At 39.5% G+C, this 14,131-nt stretch overlaps 1 long non-coding RNA gene across 1 annotated transcript in view; it reads right to left on the bottom strand.

Moving 5' to 3' along the window:
* Positions 1-13,677, bottom strand: part of LOC130541331 (uncharacterized) — a 57,187-nt gene extending 43,510 nt beyond the window's left edge. Inside the window, exons 1-2 of the long non-coding RNA XR_008955374.1 lie at positions 13,537-13,677; positions 10,889-11,019 (exon numbers count right to left, since the gene is read on the bottom strand). This is a non-coding gene — a long non-coding RNA (uncharacterized LOC130541331). The remainder of the gene's footprint in view (positions 1-10,888; positions 11,020-13,536) is intronic.
* Between the last annotated feature and the right edge of the window lie 454 nt (positions 13,678-14,131).

The raw sequence follows: 14,131 nt of genomic DNA, 5'->3' as shown, positions 1-14,131 counted from the left end.
ACAATGTTGCACAGGCTGGTCTCAAACTTCTGGCCTCAAGCGCTCCTCCTACCTCAGCCTCTCAAAGTCCTGGGATCACTGGCATGAGTCTTACTATTTTTTATTTTAAAAGATGGAGAAAAAGTTCACCATGAACTTGACCTTTCCTAGATGTGGCCCAATGATTTTGATGAAATATTAGGTCTTGTTGACTTCTTTTCCCTGTTAACATGCAGCACAAAAACCTTCTCAGATTCTTACTTAACTAATTCTCAATGAATTGATTAGAATAACATCTCAAGATGTTATTTCTATTCCATATATCCAAGGTCATTTTAGAATGATTGAGTTTCAGACCTAGAGTTATTTCCTAAGGAAAGGAGTTGTAAGTGACCCTAAGGAAGGGTTTCTAGTTGAGTTCCCAAAAGTGTATACCAATGAGATCATTAGTTCACCCATTGCCATAGGATTTCTGCTTTCTCTGGATTTTGTACATTATGAGTGACTTAATACTTAATTTTTTCCATAGAATCAATCAATAAGCAATATTCAGCATATATCAGGAGTATAGCATTCTGTTGAGTGTGTTGCAGCTGTACCAAACAGTAGAATGCATGCTTATTGCCTTTACAGAGCTTATATGAGTTTCATGAGATGCAACATCAATGGCAGATGGGGACCACAAAGCAGAATAGCTCTGGAGTCAGACCACCTACGTTAAAAATGTTTTTTACTGCTTGCCTGCTGCATAATCTGTTATATAACCTTGGGCAAGTTACCTAAGCTCACCTAGTCTCAGTTTCTCTTTAAAGTGGGTACAGTTATAATATCTACACCCTGGGTTGCTATAAGGATTCCATGAGATGTTCCATGTCAACTGTTTAGCAGAATGTTCAGCAGTACTGCCACATGACAAAGCTGCAGGGACCCTCACTCACATCAGTACAAGGCAAGTGGTATCCCCAGGGGTTGTCAGTTGGGCAGCCCTGAGTAGGTACTTAATAAACATTCTTGCCTGCCTCTGATGTTAAAATTATTACATGTGAAATTGCAAACACAAATATTTAACAGGTCATGGTATGATCAATTTCTATCTGATTTATGTACAATTATTGTCACTACTTTTTTTTCTGGTCATTTGAACCCATGAGCTCCTCTCTGCATTCTAGTCTTCGTGCTCCCTACTTCTGTATTCCACCACCTATGCCCACATCTGTCCTCATGCCTGGCTCTTTCTCATCCTTCGGTCTCTTGTCAAATGACCCTTCCTTAGAAAGCCTGCTCTAACCATGTTATCTAAAGTCATTTTCCCCCCAAATCATCAGTTTCTAACACATCACTCTAGCTTATATTCTTCATTGCACTAATTTTCATTTTGTTTGTATTTCTAACTTTTGTTTTCTGCTTCCCTAAAGAGAATGCATGCCACACAAAGGAAAGCAGGGATTTTGTCTGCCTTGAACATGCAGTTATTTTCATCTCTTAGCATGGGGTCTGAAACATAATAAGCACTCCAAAAAGACATGAGTGAGGGAGGGAGTGAGTGGAGATCCATTTGAGTTGTGTCTTCAGGGACAGCCCTGTGGAGAAGGTAGGTTTTTACTCAAAAAAAGGAAGAGAGACATAAGCTGTATGGTAACAGAAGAGGGGAGGTGTTTAGAGAGAAAGGTTTGGCCATTTTCTTGAATATCAGGCTCTACAGCAGAAGGAAGTTTGAGAATTTAACCATACTGTCTAAGGTGTATATCTGCATTACAGATTAAAAGATAATAATGCCTGACTTACAGGGATTCTGTGACAAATAATAAGGTAGTTGAAAGTCTTTTGTCAACTATGTAAATCACCTTAGGATATGAGTAATTATTTCCATGCTTAAAGGCTAGAGGGAATAAAGTTTATTCATTTAAAAGAGAGATCTATATAAAGAAATAAATATTTTAAATTACATAACATAGCAATTCAATTCATTCTCTTTATAAAACGTTCAAATATTCTAGATAAAGTTAAAGCTCTCTTGATGACCATCTCTAGTCCTAGGCCTTCTGCAGAGGTAAACATTGTGGTCAATGAGCTGTAAGTTTTTTACCTTTAAAAATCTGCACATTTATTTCCAGATTACCATAAAAGTACTTTAACAATATTTCTAAAACCTGCACTAAAAAGTAAGCCCTATTAGTCCCTGGATATGTTTTTCTATGCTTTCCATTATTGAAATCTGAGTTAATTTAATTAATTAGCTCTTTGGATATTTCTTGCTTCTTTCTGCTAAGATAGCATATTTTGTCCTTTAATAAAATACTAATTTAAGAATGCTTATAAACTTCTGGGGATATATCATAAGGAAATAATTACAAAAATAGCAACAATTTATGTATAAAGATATGTATCACAGCATTGTTTATGATGTTGAATGATTGAAGCAATGCACCTGTCTAACAAAGAAATTAATCATTAAATAATCACACAACCACAAAACTGGAATATTATAAAGCCATCAAAACTGGTATCTACAAAACGTGTTTTAATGTATAGGAATGTGTTAATGTGTTAATAATGACAAATAGTAAAAGGAGCCTACAAAACTTAAATGCTGTGAGCTCATCAAAGTGTGTTTAGCTAGAAAGAAAATAAGACTAGAAGATCATATGCATGAGTACTAAGAGTGGCTATGTCTTGGTGGTAGATAATGAATGATTTTTATTTTCATCTTTATACTTTATTTTCCAAATGTTTCTAATAAACATGGAATAGATTTGAATTTTAGTTTAATTTTTTTTAAATCAAAGTAATAGACATACGTAGTTTAAAAAGGCAAATAGCAGCAAGGCTTTCAGATAAGGGTTTCAGATAAAAGCAGCAGTTCTCTGCAGCTCCCCGCCTCACCCCTGCATCCCCCTCCCACAAAGATGATTTCTTCTGGTGTTCTACATAATATACATATACTGCTATTGCTTGTTTTTTTAGTTTTAGATATTATTGATTGACTTTCTATAATAGAAAAAGAATTAGTTCACTTTCCACCTTCACCCCATTCTATACATGAATATTTTCCTCTCTCCACTGTAACAATATAGTAAAGTAATAATGTATGGTTAAATATTTTTAAAATTATAATTGTAAGTGCTGTTCATTGATGACATTTACAGAACTATGAATATATAATGTTTTCTTTTTCTTTCTTTTTTTTTTTTTGTTTGAGACAGAGTCTCACTCTGTCACCCAGACTGGAGTGTGGAGTGCAGCAGCATGTTCTTGGCTCACTGTAAACTCCACCTCCCAGGTTCAAGTGATTCTCCTGCCTCAGCCTCCTGAGTAGCTGGGATTACAGGTGTGCACCATCATGCCTGGCTAATTTTTGTATTTTTAGTAGAGAGGGGGTTTCGCCATGTTGGCCAGGCTGGTCTTGAACTCCTGACCTCAGATGATGGCCTGCCTGGGCTTCCCAAAGTGCTGGGATTATAGGTGTGAGCCACCATGCCTGGTCAATTATATGACTTTTTCTATACAACTTTTTGGTTTTCTTGGAATTGATAATTGCCTCACATTTTCCTATCTTTAGACTTCCATCTACCAAGCAATAATTTGTTCCCAAACTTTCCAAGAGAACTGTTTACCTTATCTCAAACTGGTCACGCATATCAGCAATGCTAAATTGTTGTGTAATCTCCCAGTGCTGCTTTTGGAAGACCAATGCCATTTTGAACCCTGATCCTTTATAAAAGACTCATTTTTCTCTCCACGGGCTTTTGGGAAGGGGTGTGTGTGTGTGTGTGTGTGTGTGTGTGTGTGTGTGTCTCTGTGTGTGTGTGTTGTTTTGTTTAATGTAGTGGTATTCTGAAACTTTTTATGATAATGCACCTAGTTTTGGGTAATTTTGTATTCATTTTGCTGGAAGCTTGACGCCTCCTTCAATCTGAAAACTCATGACCTACTGAACTAAGAGATTTTTCTAGTTATTTCCTTGAAAATTTTGTCTTCTCATTTTTCTTATCAATAGACCTTTAAGGATTTTTGTTTGGTTGGTTGACTTAGCTTAGTTGGTTGGTTTGTTTTTCACTCTTGCAGAAATGCTACCACAAAAATCCTTGAGTATACTGTCTTATGCTCATTTGTAAGTCTTTCTGCACCATAAATACTTTGCAGTAAATACTGAGATGTAAAATAGAATTGCTGCATCATAGTATATGTGTATTTTCAAATTTTATATATGAACTACATGCTTCCAATATGGACAAAAGCCCCACCATCACTGGCTAATTGTTTTCAGTGCTTAATCACAATTTATCCACATTCCTGTTTCACATTTGCTCTTCATAATGATCACAACTTTATTTTTAACACCTCACCACCATCCAGCCAATCTCTGACTCACTCTTCCAGGAAGGAGCCAGTTCATAATCCTAGCTCTACCACTCACTCCCTAGCAGCAAGAACCTCTCCAAACTTCAATTTTTTCCTATGTAAAATGGAAATAACATCTACTTCCCAGTGCTATTGATGGATTAAATGAGATATATCTAGCCTGGTGTCTAGCAAACAAGAGATACTTAAAACATACTAACTCCTTTTCCTTAACTGTCAAAGCTCTACATTTGGAGATAATATAATTAACACGTATGGTTCAGAGATACAACTTAATTTCACTCAATAACTGTAATTGGGATCTACAATGATCCTTACTAGAACCAAATATACATGTGAAAATCCAGATATTCCCCATAGGTCAACTAAGACCCACACCCAACCCTCTCCCAAAGAATAGGGCCTGGACAAGTCCCTTTAGAATGAACATTCCACTTTGCATGTTCTGGCACCCTCCTTCTTCCCCAGAGGGGTTTAGGATTGTTCCTCTTTTACCCTGACAAAGTTTCATATATTTTAGATGCAATATAGGGGCCCATGGTAAGGGAGAATAGCTTCTGTTCCATAATTCCTTTATCTGTCTCATTATCCAATCCAGTTTTATGAAACCTCATGGCATAAAATGACAATTAGCTCAATAATTATTGCTTATTTGAATGTATCACTACTCAGATAACAATTACCTATTAAGCACCTGCTATTTTGAAAGTACTATGAGGCTGTCAAGGGGACACATCTCTCAGTAAGGAATGGTCCTCGCCTTCAAAGAGTTTATGGCATAAAAAGTGTTAAAAACTTGGTTGATAACAGTCAGCCAAAAGTATAAGGTCATGTGACTACGTGTGCCTTATGAGACAGTGAGAGGTAGGGTCACAGATGAGTGGGGAGAAAAGTGTGGGAGAAAGATTGACTGCCCAGATGAGGGTGTCTGTATGACTGAACTTTCTGTGACAGCAACACAGAGCAATGAGAGAGCCCTGGCTTTGGGAACAGGTAGACATGAATTGAACCCAGTGCTTGTCTGACTTGGGCTACGTGTGCAGTCTCCATTTATTCATGCGTTTGGAGTAGGCCAATAATACCTTCCTGATAATTGAGTGTGTAGGACATACAACAGGTGCATAAAAATGTTTCAGTGATAGCCTGGCTTTGTAAAGGTAAGTTTGCTTCCTCCCTCTTCCCTTCCCTTCTTTATGGTATTGGATGGTGTGCAAATTTATCTTCATGGTCTTCTAAAGAGTAGCCCTTGCTTTACCTCTGGTTCCTGTCCCATGCCACTGGCAGGGGATGGCATGGAGAACATGGTAGCACCTTGCCTCTGTTTATTGCTTATACCTCTATATCTTTCCCTTGACCTTATCACCCCAGAATGTTCACATGGGGTCTGGCAAGGAAGCCAGCTACCCTAGCTGCATGCGATACTTTCATTCATGACTAGTACAGATCCTTCTGTGCTAATGGGGTGCCCTCTGACATAAACAGGCCAAACCAGAGCAGTATCTGTAGGGGTTCTAGGCAAGGGTACAGGTCAGGATACAAATTAAGAGGGGTGTGTAGTGACAATCTAGAATCGATCTGATTATATCTTGTATTCTAGAATGTCTATTTATATATCTTGGCCTAACAGACCTAGAGAGATAATCAAACTATTTCTACTGGGTATTTCAGAAAATGGTTGGAAAAATGGCTTGGTAAGTGAAGCTGAGTCCCAGCTCACTATATTAAAGAGCTGTTCTGCATGATTTATCACCTGGGAAAAATTTATTGAGTATCTACTATATGTCAGGCATTGTGTGCAGGGTAGGAGACCCTTGTCTTCTTCCTAACTCCCTTCTCAAGTCCCACAGTCATGCCTATTTCTGTTGCAGTGGTAAAGATTTAAATTCTATTAACTTCTATTATAAAATAATAAAAGTTATTGAGCATTTCTGACATTCTGGATACTATGCCAAATGCTTCGCCTACTTAACATACATTATCTAATTTAAGCCTTATTTAAACCTCTTGAGGTAGGTACTTATATGATCTCCATTTTAACAGATGCAGAAACTGGAGTAGAGAGGTTAGGTGACTTGCCCACAGCCACACGGGTAGGAAGCAGTGATGTCAGCATGGGGACCAGGAAATCTGCCTCTAGTCTGTGCCTATAACAACCACCTGCCTCTCTCCTGCCTCATAAACACCCAGCATCAGGCATCCTTTTTCCCTTCCACACTGAAATTATGAGGATCTTATTTAACCTTATGGATTCTCACCTTTTTCCAGGTTCCTCTTGAGAGACATATTTCTCCCAGAATCTCTACTTTCCTTTTTCATGTGGCAGCCAACTTTGCCCAGATTACTTTTCTTGTCCCACCTACTATTCCCCCAAATATAAAGCCAGGCCCATCTCTCATTCCCTGACACACAGCTAAGTCCAGACCATGTGATTTAACAAGAGATTCCTAAAGCCTTTGGAAAACAGAAGGGGATTAAAGTGCACACGGCAGAACCCATCCACAGACTTCCCACGGTCCCCCATCACTGACTTCCTGCAAGTCACCATGTTGAAGGAGCCAGTGCATCTCAGCTATTGGGAGGCACCTCTACCCTGAACCCCTACTCTGCTAAAACCCATGTCAAACAAAATCACTCCAAAATCTTCTTCTAAAAGAAAGCATAATCTGTTCCTATAACTCCATCTCCAAAGAAAGTTTGATATTGTTATGCAGAGCCTTTGGCCCCATGCGGTCTCTAAACATCCCACATCCGATGCAGGGCTCAGTTGCTTTTTGCGGAACCAAAATGCCCTTTAGAAGGCTTATACACTATTGGCGAGAGTCTAAATTAGTTCAACCTTTGTGGAAGACAGTGTGGTGACTCCTCAAAGACCTAAAGACAGAAATACCATTTGACCCAGCAATCTCATTACTGTGTATATACCTAAAGGAATATAAATCATTCTATCATAAAGATACATGCATGCATATGTTCATTGCAGCACTATTCATGACAGCAAGGACATAGAATCGACCTAAATGCCCATCAATGATAGACTGGATAAAGAAAATGTGGTACATACACACCATGAAATACTATGCAGCCATACAAAGAAATGAGATCATGTCCTTTGCAGGGACATGGATGGAGCTGGAGGCCATTATCCTTAGCAAACTAATGCAGGAACAGAAAAACAAATACCATGTGTTCTCACTTATAAGTGAGAACTAAATGATGAGAACACACTGACACATAGAGGAGAAAAACACACACTGGGGTCTGTTGGAGAGCAGAGGGTGGGAGGAGGGAAAGGATCAAGAAAAATAACTAATGGGTACCAGGCTCAATATGTGGGTGATGAAATAAACTGTACAACAAACCCCTATGACACATGTTTACCTATGTAACAAACCTGCACGTGTACCCCTGATCATAAAACTTTTTAAAAATGCCCTTTAAACAATTGTTCATTGTAGGGAGACCCCTTGAAGCTATTGCTACGGAATAAAAGATGAAATGCTCCTGATTATTGTAAATACAAAATTGCATGCAGGATCGTGTAAAGACAATGCCAGGTTGGACTGCCAGAATGAGCCAACAGCATGTGATGTGCTTCCCCCTGCAGAGAGCCTATGAATGGACATGCAGTCAGGAAGGTTTCACATCACCAAGATTCCTATCCCAGAAAAGCAGATGTTCATAGCTCTGGGAATGGAATGCGACCCTTGTGGAGAGCCTATAAACGGACGCGTGAGGGGCACCTGTCCATATGGATAAGATAGGGGTATAAACTCCTTCATCTTGCCACGGCTCTTCTAGGCCTTTTTAGGGTTAAGGCATACTCCCTTCTGAGAATTTCTGGTCTAACCGGTTGTCTAGCTTCACGTCCTGTATCTGTGGATTGTTTGTAACCAGCTTTTGCTGCAACTGTTACTGCTGATTAATATCTGGCTAATCATAGGTTATGGAAAGACTGTGTTTCTGTTGTAAGGCTCTGTTAGAAATTACTGATGCACACACTATATTGTAAATTCTTATCTCTGTATACTGTACTTCTGCATATAGATGTTATGTTAAAGAATTACTTCATCCACATACAACCATCTCACCTCATAATCAAATGACCCTAAATCCCTCACTAACCTACCCCCGCCCTCACTAAGCTTAACAATAAATGCTGGTATATTCGGTGCGTTGGTGGCACCATGGGACCAGAAGGCGGTGATCCCCCGGACCCAGCTTTCACTATCTTTTGTGTGTCTATTATTTCTTGACCTGCCGATCCGCCTGGGAACAAAGAAAGAGCCCCATTGGATTGCGGGCTGCTGGCCAGATCCCGCAATATCTGGCGCTCAACTGGGAACAAAGAGAGAGCCCTGTTGCATTGCAGGCTGCTGGCCAGATCCCACAATAGTTCATGCTACCTCCTATACCCAGACAAAGATGAATTTAAGCCTACTGTCTATGAACTTGGGGATAGTAACAGGGATCCAGCTTGAAGCTTTAAAAAGGCCATTTTCCCCCATTTCTACCCATCAAGCTTTGAAAAATATCAGGGCTGAGTCTTATTTAGGATGCCTAGTTTGCAGTCATAAAGCATCTCAGTGTTTTTTTGTTTTTTTGGTTTTTTTGAGATGGAGTCTTGCTCTGTTGCCCAGGCTGGAGTGCAATGGTGTGATCTTGGCTCACTGCAACCTCCGCCTCCCAGATTCAAGTGATTCTCCTGCCTCAGCCTCCCGAGTAGCTGGGATTACAGGCACATGCCACCACGCCTGGCTAATTTTTGTATTTTTAGTAGAGGCAGGGTTTCACCATGTTGACCAGGCTGGTCTTGAACTCCTGACCTCAGGTCATGTGCCCACCTTGGCCTCCCAAAGTGCTGGGATTACAGGTGTGAGCCACTGTGCCTGGCTACATCTCAGTTTTTAAAACCATCTCCCACCTTCATTATCTCCTTGTACCTGAGACATCAGCTCTCATTCCTGGGGAGAACATTCAGAGCCTTCTCATGCCCTAACCCTACACTGATACTAAGCTCAGAGTACAGGCCTGGGCCTGACCTTGCTTCCCTGTGTTCCTGGGTATTTTCCTGGACTCTTCCCGTCTTGAGTTCTTTCTCCTCCAAACCTCCTTGCTGAAGCTGGATGTCGGACTGGTTTTGGTAACTAAAGGGGAATTATATTCTTAACAAAAACCATGACACTTCTTGATATAGGATTTCCAGGAACTGACCAACATTCTTTGCTAATAAACTTTTCAACCACAACTGGTTCTGTGCAGGTGTGCATTTTTAAACAATGAACCAGTAGTTCAAAACAAGTTTAAACCAAATCCCACATAAACAAGCACAGTTTTACACACCAAGATCATTCTGTTGTTTGCCCTCGTTGCTTTGTGTAGAGCAAAAAGGCATTGAGAACCTCAAGCTTGGAGTGCTTCAATAAATTACCCTCACACAAAAGGATCACAGTTAAAAATCACTCCTGTTCTTCTTGATCCTCTCCATCCTTTCAAGGTAAAGAGAAGGAGAAAGGAGGAGGAAACAAATCTTTGTTGATTCATTGACCTGTTTCAAGAAATGCAAGCAGAAAGGCCAGGCTCGTCTCATTGCTACGTGTGGGACATAATAAATCTGAAGCATTAAAATGCTGATAAATCTGCATTAAATCTGATAAAGTGTCACATGTGAGCCTCTCAGCCATTCATGAAGAAGAACATGGCCCATCTAGATATGCCCCAGAAGGTGCATAAATTCTCTCAGGCCAAAAGTAACAAAATATTTTATAAAGATCTATTTTTTTCTTCTTAAACATGAATATAACCTAAACAAAAAAAAGGAAAAGAAACAGAAACCATACAGACAACAATAACAACAAAGCTAGCGATTGTTTACTCTATGGTCCCAGCTTCATTAATCTGTGGGACAGTTTGAAGATGAGAGCAAGTTTTGCCTCATCATTCATTTACAAGCTACTGTGTTTATTATGTTCATTATTAATCCAGTTTTAATGTATTTGTCCATGGTCACAGAGCCTGTCACTGTCTCTAATAACCCTTGTTGATCCGAGATCAGGCATCTCATTTCAGACCTTAGCATTATCCTTCACATACTATATAGGAAGAATAGATGTAGTCTTTGGGAGTTATCAACCTAATAAAGTTTCCAAAGAGGATGTGAGTGAACACACACACACACACACGTATGAATAAAATGATTCTCTCCGTCCAATAGCATAACATCTTAGTTTAATGTTACTCATGTAGAGAAACAGGAAAGAAATTAATGGATGAATTTATTATCACAGTTATTATCAAATAACCGCAAGCCAGGTCTCATTTCATGACCAACAGTAAATCTACACTTGGCAGGATTTCATCACCAATGGGAAATCTGACAAGCAGGCAGAGAAACCAATAGGATTTTAAAATGTTTTTTGAATTACCCTTTCAATAATCAAAAACCAGTTTATCTAAAACATAGCAAATCTTATCTTCTGTGCAAACTTGTACTCACAACTTATTTCCCATACACGTGGTAAATTACCAAAGCAGCTCTAAATTTGCTGACCTTTAATAAAGATAAATTCTCCAGGGAGATGGGAACCAGCTTTCCTTTTTAAATCCATTCCTGGATTTCTTCTGGTCTGGAATCCAAACCGGGTGCCTCTCACGTTTACATGTAATCGTTTGTGAGGATCTCTAATCAAGAAAATAAATCAAAGAAGGAAGTCTTAAATCTGTATAAAGAGAGCCTCGAATTTGCATAATGCAGTACTGGTTAGAAAAGAAAAACACATTTTTCCTAACTTTCTTCAGATATATATATATATATATTTTTTTTTTTTTTTCTTCCCCAGCGAAGTCTGGCTAAAAGATCTTCTTACACATTAAGTGAATCCAGTGGGGAATTAGTCTGGCTGGAATGCTTGCTGGAGTTTTGATAATGAAACCACTGCTGTGGCTGCGTTTTGTGAGTTTCATGTTGAGTCTTCAAACTTACAACAAGCGAATTCACCTAAAGAAAGAACCATAGTGCTATTACAGCTCAATAAGTGAAGGGCTCCCAAAAGGACTCAGAGTTTGAAATGGGCAGGATATATTTGCATTTGTTTATTTGAGTTTCACGTCAATTCTGTGATGTAGATGCCACAGGAATCGATCTCTATGTTTTACAAGGGGAAAAAAAAAAACTGCCGGAAAGAGGGAGGGTGACTTGCTCCGGATTAACTATACCAGTGGTGACAGGTCACTCTTAGGACCTCGATCTCACCTCACCGATGCTTCAGACACATGCAAGAGGTCTTTGGAATCCAGCAAGAAGAAACAGTCATTCGTCTAATTTATCTCGGCATCCCTAGCTTTTAGTCTGGAATGGGAGCTAAGAAAATAGCTAGGAAATAAATTAAAGCACCAACAAGTTGCAAAGAGGAGAATAAACCAGTTATGGCCACGGTGTGTCACATTCTGAGGCCTCTCCCCAACCTATGAAGCCTCACCCATTGTCACCCATATGGCCAGTTTTGGGAAAGCCTGGCATGTAATGGTCTTTGTCATAAGACACAGACCTGCTGTTTGGAAACTTTCTTCTGTGGAGTCCAATTCTAAGGCTTCAGGCATCTGCTTATTCATGTGTACTATATGTGAACCGACAGTGACATGGTCCAAGCTGGAAGCTGTAATACTCATTAGCAGTTACTTCCACAGCATTTGCATTCAGCCAAACAGAAGTGCTAAAACACATTTGCACCTCAGTGACTATAGGTCCATCAGTTAAACATCAACAGGAAGTATCAGACAGGGATTAACGTATTATAGACTCTAAGCAAAAAAATCATTCAGATTTCGTGAGGCTTCAAGATGGGAGAGACAAGAGCTATACGCTGTTCGTATTTATTGCTCAACAATATACACTTTGTGGTCCCATTTCTCGAAAGGGCCACAGTTAAACACTCTAGAAACTGAACTGTGTGCTGTAGATACTGTGTTGGGCTGGTATTTGCATTGTTCATGTATTTCACATGGCAGGATGGAAGTTTGAAGGTATTTACCTGACGCTGGTTCCATTTTCATTTAGTGTAGTGCTAACCCCATTACCCAAAGGTAATACTATTAGGTAATGAACTATATGTTTAAGGTGGATTGTACAAATAAAGAAAGCCATCTAAGATGAACTAGTCCCCTACTGAAATACAAAATGAAACAATCCATTTCTTTTGTTTAACCTCTAGACCATAGTCAAAAATGTTTTTAAGTGGCTTGTAACAAGGATTATCTTAAATAGACATGTCCTTGCTCGATAGTCTGAAGCTTTGGCTATGCCACCCATGCATGCCCATGCCCCAAATTCCAAGCATGAGCTAAGCATATTATAACACACACAAACCTCTGCCTTGCCCACCATTAGAATTTTAAGTCCCAGGTTAAAACTAGGTCTCTAGTTGCTTACAAATTTCAGTGGGATTTGGAAAAATCCTTTAAATAGATTTTTATTGGTTTTTAAGAACAGGGTTATTTTGTGTTAATAATGGGCATACATTAGGCTTTAGATAATTGCTTTATGTAACTTAGAGTTTTGGCTTTCAGCTAAATAAACACTCTGTGTGTTCACAGGTGTATTGTCCTCAAGGGCACTCTGCTTTTAAGGGTGGCAGCTGTTGCCAAGGTGTTGCTGATACAGTTCTGCGTATAATTTATTGGAAACAGGTGCTGGCTCATGATGAAGATAGACAGGAAACTAAAGCAGACAACATGTTTAACCACCATTTAAGAAGTTCAGGTTCAGAGAGACAATGTGTCTGAGATGTTTGGGGGATGTTGCTAGCATCCCAGTGCAAGTTTAAAAACTCCTGCAGATCACCATAAGGAAGAAATTGTACATGAATTTCAAGCAGCCCAGCCTAATGAGTGCCTGATGCTATGCTGCCAGATTTAATTGATTATATGAGAAATTTCTAGTTTGTGTAAGGCTAGCAAAAAATTATAAAATACTTTCCTAAGCTAATTGTTAAAAATTACTTTCAAATGAGGTAATAACTGCTAGTTTTCAATGATCTGAACAGTGGATTCAGCTCTAATGTGTTTTCTTTATGCTCAACGTATTCGCTACAGATTCTGTCTGTGGGTCCTTCAGTGTAGGGAACAGCCGAGGATTAGTGTTCACAGGGCATCGGTACAAGTTACGGTACTGAGACAGAGACAAGAGACCTGGATGCTCACCGTTTCCCTTTCAGTGTTGTCCCGCTAGGGAGCTGGCCAGCAGGCTCAGGGATGGCTGTCATAGTCAGGGTTTTCTGGCGCTAAGGAGGAGTGGAAATGGGCTGGCACCTCTGCACTCACTGATCCCTCAGCCCTTAGTCCCTAGTAAAAACAAGGAGACATATCAGCTCAGACTCCTCGAAGAAGTCCTCCCTGTGAACAGGCGTTTGTATATTTTCCCAACTAATCTTGAGTCTAATCGGCATGCCGCATACTATACGTGTGCAGTAAATATGCATACTAAATACAGACGAAAAAGAAGTTGTTAAAAGTGCATGCACAGTTTTTCAACCTCAAAAACCTAGATATCTTGGCCATTTACATGTTTAAAGAAAAATACCCAAAGGCACTAGACCACATTATGGACTAATGGCCTGCCAAATTTCATTTTTGGGAAAAGAATCCACGTTTGAGTTATAACACACGAGTGTAAAAAAAGCATCTGAAACAACAAAATTTGGTTAAAAACACTTTTTGACCCCCAGGCTCAGACCCCATGTGCCAAAAATGTTGACAAAACTTTATATCAACACCAGCGGGCATGCACAGTTTAATA

This window comes from Pan paniscus, chromosome 2, assembly GCF_029289425.2.
Source record: "Pan paniscus chromosome 2, NHGRI_mPanPan1-v2.0_pri, whole genome shotgun sequence".
Taxonomy (NCBI): domain Eukaryota; kingdom Metazoa; phylum Chordata; class Mammalia; order Primates; family Hominidae; genus Pan; species Pan paniscus.
Note: the sequence above shows the minus strand (reverse complement) of the source record. Positions and strands in the feature narration are given on the sequence as shown.